This window comes from Lagenorhynchus albirostris, chromosome 1 (genome assembly GCF_949774975.1).
Source record: "Lagenorhynchus albirostris chromosome 1, mLagAlb1.1, whole genome shotgun sequence".
NCBI lineage: Eukaryota > Metazoa > Chordata > Mammalia > Artiodactyla > Delphinidae > Lagenorhynchus > Lagenorhynchus albirostris.
In genome coordinates this window covers 30,986,138-30,992,137 of record NC_083095.1, presented here as the reverse complement: position 1 = coordinate 30,992,137, position 6,000 = coordinate 30,986,138, and the positions used below count along the sequence as shown (strand labels likewise).

At 49.0% G+C, this 6,000-nt stretch overlaps 1 long non-coding RNA gene across 1 annotated transcript in view; it reads left to right on the top strand.

Annotated features, from left to right (window-relative positions):
* The first annotated feature begins 2,793 nt into the window (after window positions 1-2,793).
* Window positions 2,794-6,000, top strand: part of LOC132529713 (uncharacterized) — an 81,073-nt gene continuing 77,866 nt past the window's right edge. The window contains exon 1 of the long non-coding RNA XR_009543553.1: window positions 2,794-2,833. This is a non-coding gene — a long non-coding RNA (uncharacterized LOC132529713). The remainder of the gene's footprint in view (window positions 2,834-6,000) is intronic.

The following is a 6,000-nucleotide window of genomic DNA, read 5'->3' as shown; positions in this document are numbered from 1 at the left end:
TGGCTTTCCCTAGCTGCGGTGAGTGGGGGCTACTGTTCATGGGGTGGCTTCTCTTGTTGCAGAGCACGGGCTCTAGGCACTCAGGCTTCAGTAGTTGTGGCATGTGGGCTCAGTAGTTGTGGCTCGCGGGCTCTAGAGCACAGGCTATTAGTTGTGGCTCACAGGCTTAGCTGCTCCGCGGCATGTGGGATCTTCCCAGACCAGGGATCGAACCCGTGTCACCTGCATTGGCAGGTGGATTCCTAACCACTGCGCCACCAGGGAAGTCCCTGTTGTTTTTACAGTTGAGACAAGAGAACTTGAAAAGCAACTTGTCAACATGTAGCTGAACTTTGTGAAACTGACCTACTGTAAAATGAAACATTTAAAAAATTCTGTTTGATGTAAAAGGAAAATATCTGTTATTTACTGGAAATTTGTATAGGTCTAAGAGCCACAGAATTTTAAAGCTATAATGACCTAACATGTGGGCTACCCCTCATTTTAGAGATGAAGAATCAGAAAGATTAAATAACTTCTCAAGGAGACTCAATTATTAGCAACACAGAAAAACTCAAGCCGTAGTTTCCTGACTTTGTCTAGTGTTTTTTATCACTGTATCACTATATCACTAGGTTTCTAACATAAAAACTTTCACCGACATGACATTTAAGCTTGCATGTAACCTAAAAGAATCTTTATGTACTTTTTGGGTTTCTAGTTCCAAGGGATTGATTTAAAAAATGGTTTCCCCGTATTTATGTAAATAGAGATGGAATTTAAAAAAAATTGAGATATAATTCACATATCATGGAATCTATTATTATTATTTTTTTTTTTCGGTACGCGGGCCTCTCACTGTTGTGGCCTCTCCCGTTGCGGAGCACAGGCTCCGGACGCGCAGGCTCCGCGGCATGTGGGATCTTCCCGGACCGGGCACGAACCCGTGTCCCCTGCATCGGCAGGCGGACTCTCAACCACTGCGCCACCAGGGAAGCCCCACGGAATCTATTTTTACTCATTCATTTTGACATCGAAAGTTTAAGCTTAACTTCTACTAACAGTATCCATTTTATTTAGGCAGTGAGTATATAAAACCCCCAAAGAAAAGTTTCTACAATCAAAAGAAGAAACAGGGGATGAGAAAATGTCATCTTCATTCTCAACAGCATTTTGGAGTAGGTAGGATGGTATCTGAAGAAGCTTAATGATTACCTGGTCCCCCATGGTGAATAGGGTTTTTATGACACAAAGATGGAGAAAGAGAAAGGAGGGATTGTAACTCTTGAAAAATAGGTAATTCTGTGTGAACAGAAATGGAAGGATAGTTTAGCAAAGTCAAAAGCCAAACTGTGGAGCAGAAATTCATAGTCTAAGCATAAGTACTTTCCAGGGTAGGGTGAAAGTACTGAGGACACGTACAGCTTGTGGCGTTCATTTCCCACCATAGACATTAAGTAAATACCTACTATGTACCAAGCCTGTGGAAGCGCTGAGAATACAAAGATGGATAAGGCAGGTCCTCAAGGAGCTCAGTCTGGTGGTGGCGGTGGTGATGGGGGGGGGGCGGGGAGGAGAGAGGGAGCGTACGGAGTGGGTGAGGGGTGGGGGATGAAATTAGACAGGAAGGTCGAAAAACTGAATATATGGTAGGAAATTGGGGGTTCAGATATGTGCTGACTTCTATGGCAGAAATCTGTCCCAGAATCTCTTAAATAATTAGCCTCATTTGCCAGATTTAGCCAGATATCATGACGCTGGTCTTCTCCAGATGCCCTCTCAAATAGGTTCTAGCTTCTAGCCCTTGCTTTCCCCACCATTAGGGCGTCGGGCAAGGGAGGGGGCAGGTTGCAAACGACACCCACGTTTGCTGCCTGGGCTCTCTGCAGGAGACAGGAATCCAGGGCTTTGCCGTCGTCATAGCAACCAGGAGTTCCGCGGTCCCCCACCTTCCTCTAATTCCTTCCACTTCCCCCGCCGTCTGGGCTGAGCTGCCTCTTCTCTCGCGATATTTGAGCGCAGAGCTGAGCGGCACAGCGGTGATCTCACCCGAGAGTTGGGGAGGGAGTGAAGGAGGGGAAGGAATGGGGCGGGGAGAGGAAGGGCGAGGGAGGCGCCGCCACCGCCGGCAACTTTGTGAGCGAGTTCACTGTGTGCGTGAGCGAGTGAGCAAAAAGTCAGAGCGGCGCTGAGTCTCCGGGAGGAGGGTCCCCGGGGAGGGCCAGGTCTGGGCTTCAGAGGCCGGCCCCCGCCAGCCACTCCACCCTCTCCTGCTTCCGTGGCTCCCTCCCCATTTCCTCCCCCCACCAATCCTCCCGGGCCTTCCCGCCCCCTCTGCAGTTACCTGTCCCCTCCCCCACTCGGCACGCACCTCCCCTTTCCCCCGCGTCCACTTCGGACTTTGGCCGCGGCTGCTCAGCCACACCGCGTTCGCTTCCCGCGCCGGCCGCCCCCTCAGCTTTTTCTCTTGGAGGCAGGCGGGTGGGATGGGGAGCGCTGAGCCTCGGAGGCGGCGCGAGTGGGGACCCGAGCGCCCAGACAATAGTTGATGCCCGGGGACTGGGGCACCTCCGCCCCCACTCCGCCGGGAGCGCGGCCCCAGCCGGCTGCTCTCCAGCCTCCATTCCGCGTCCCCTTCGGAGCCAGGCTCGGGAGTTGGGCTGATTCCGCCCCCGCCTCCCCCGGGTCCCCCTCCGCTCGGCGCCCGCCCCTGCCTCGCCGCCTGCCGTTCTCCGCAGAGCAGGCGGCGAGTGAGCGCGCGCCGACCGTCTGTAAGGTTTCTTTTTTACCCCAGGGAGAGCGCGCGGCGGACGCGCCCCGGACGTGCGGCGGCACCGGGAGGCCGGGCCGAGCGGTAAGTGGCTCCCGCGCCCCGGGTCCGGGCAGGGGAGCGGGGGTGCAAGACTGTTGACAGCCCGCACCCCATTTCTGGCCGGGGCTCGGGTCCAGGGCACGGAGCAGGACGCCGAGAGGCCGGTCAAAGTTTTATTTCCGATTTGGTGGCGTGCTGATAGCGCAGCCCGGCGGGGGGCGAGTCCGAGCTGCACTGCGCCCGGCGCGCGCGGGCGCGCGCACCTCGGAATCCGAATCTGCACAACTCTCCGCCAGGCGTCTGTGAGAGAGGCCAGGAGACCCGCGACCCCTTGGGGTGGCTGCGCCCACCAGGCTGCGCTCGTCTCCACCGGGAGACTCTTACAGTTCAGTCACCTGGGTGAGCGCTTTGCAGGCTATGCCGGAGGGACAGGCCGAGAGGTTTGATCGTGAGAAAGGGGGAAGAGCAGCTCGTTGCCCGCGGGTGGTTCGTTTCTCTCCCGGGGTCTGGGGGAAGTGAAAGCCGGAGCTGCTCAAACCTGCTTTTCTTGGAGTAAGTAAACCACAAGAGGGGTGGGAAGGCGAGAAGGTACTGCAAAAAAGAAGTTTTTCTCCTTCGCCCCATCTGTTTCCAACTTCTATCCTGACCTTAAAGGGTATTTGCCAAGCTCCCTATCGCTCCACGGCATTTCTAGGTGGACAAGTAATCTTGTTGGACAGGTTGAAATTTCATTGGGTTCACCGTTTGGAAAACATAGGCAAGGGAAATGGCTCACTTTCAAGGAAGATGTTTGAGTTGTTGATGCTTGTTTTGAAGAGAAGCTTTGGGGACTGATGGATCCTAGACTGCATTTACCTTACAGATCTTATTTATTATGACGGGTATTTTAGAGGCAGCACTTACTGAAATTCTTACTACCTGCTAAACGATTACATTTCTAAACTGGGAGCCAGTGACGCGATGCAAATTTTAGAGTAAAGGTGTTGACTTTAATCAGGTTCCAGGTCTATCTGGATGGACTGGGGTTGGCGTTTCCTCTGTAAAGCAAACCTTTCATGTTGAAACTCTGACTCAGACTCTTAAAGACATTGTTTTTATACTGGTACTCTGTGGGAGTTAAGTGTCAACTTTCTCTCGTTTTCTCATATGGAATATTCATCCAAGGCAAAGATTCTCTGACTTAATCTTTTGGAAAAGTACAAGATGAAGTCCTATACAATCATTCTCTGCACCCAGTTTAGTAACAGTATTTTCTCTAAAATCCTGATTTAATGACCTTCACCTTCCCCCTTCATTTTTTGAAAGCTGCAATTAAGCCACCTTTACCAGGATGAAAAAAAAAAAGCCGATGGAAATAATATAGAACAGTAGAAACAGCAGTAGTCTCAGATAAAAGGTTTTCATAAAGAAGTTTATGGTCACTGAAGTGTCTGACTACTAGATGACATACCAGTTATTAACGAGAATATTAAAACTTTTTTCCTATGGAATAAATTATACTCAGGCATTAGCAATTAACAGTGCATTCAAAATGATTTGGGTGATGATTTGCACGTAAATGGCTAGGGGCAAAATAAGAGATTTTGCCAGATGAATGGTATTATGTGGCTGACAACTTATTTTCTTATCTCTTTATGCTTAAGTAAAGGAGTCCTGAAGTTGACTGTATCATTAGATTTCTCTAGTTGACTGAGAGAACAAGTTTGGCAAGTGGCTCAAGACAGTCAGTAGGTGTTGCTGTTAGCGTCTCTGCGGTTCCTGGTACTGCTCCTTGAGTTTGAAATTGCAGTTCTGGTGCAGTGAACTTTTTAGAGCTGAAGTGTCAGTATTAGTTGTGAGTTCATCGTAGGATTCTGTGACAAGGTTGACTTGAACTCCTGGTAATAATTGCAGTAATAATTGCAAAGCAGCTCACTGAAATTTTATATGACTTTCTTACTTACATACTTTTCCTGACTTCCTTAACTTTGCTTTTGCATTGAATTAGGTGTGTAATTTTGGTGTAGGTCTCCCCACCCCCACCCGCCAGCCCATCTCGATTTTTTTAACAACTTTTAAAGTACACCTTCTAGTAATTTTATTTTTAAAATTTTTTTATTTTTAAAAATTTATTTATTTATTTATTGGCTGCATTGGGTCTCCGTTGCTGTGCGCGGGCTTTCTCTAGTTGCAGTGAACGGGGGCTACTCTTTGTTGCGGTGCGCGGGCTTCTCATTGCAGTGGCTTCTCTCGTTGTGGAGCACGGGCTCTAGGCGCGCGGGCTTCAGTAGTTGTGGCTTGCGGGCTCTAGAGCGCAGGCTCAGTAGTTGTGGCGCATGGGCTTAGTTGCTCCGCGGCATGTGGGATCTTCCCGGACCAGGGCTCAGAACCCGTGTCCCCAGCATTGGCAGGCGGATTCTTAATCACCGTGCCACCAGGGAAGTCCTTCTAGTAACTTTATTGAAGTCATGATTTTGCTTGAGATGAGCGATTCTGTAAACTTTGGAGGATCTTGGTTGACTATGAGTTGGGACGTGTGTCCGTTCTATCTTACTTTTGCAGTTTGAGTTTTTCAATACATGGCTGTTTTCTATCTCTTTGAGCTGTGAAACAGGAGCATGAGAAGAGGCAGAACAGTGTAAGAGTATGGATTCTTTGACTCTTTCCAGTTTAGGGGAAAGTATGTAGTGATTGATAACATGGTTATGTGCTTCTACTGGTCTTCACTGTCCTGCTGTCATTTCTGTTGGTCCACTTCAATGTGCATATGAAGTGTGCCTAGCCTGAAGATTTTCAGGTGACGTGGCAGATTTGAGCCTTTTGATTCACTGACCGAACTGGACTTTCTCTAAGGAAGACAAATAGACTCATCCCCCACATATAGAGCTAGTGCTCTGTTATAGAATGCTTCTTTCTTCCTTTGGACTGAGATTGCAGAAGTTCATATCTCAAATTCAGAAAAAAAATTTTCCTTCATAATGTCACCATATTCCTAATCTTTTGAGATTTGTATTAAGTCAAAAGGTAGTTATTGAGTGCCTCTGTCTGGCAGGCATGCTGTTGAGTTCTGTGGTTCTAGTGGTGGGTAAAAGTGTGTTGCTTGCCTCAAGGAACATACAGTGCAATGGGGCCATTTGCAGTGACCTTCCCTGGTTTGGTGTTCTGATACGCTGAAGCCCCCATAAAAGTTTTGCAGAGCAGGCAATTATTTCTGAGTTGTAACTTATTTA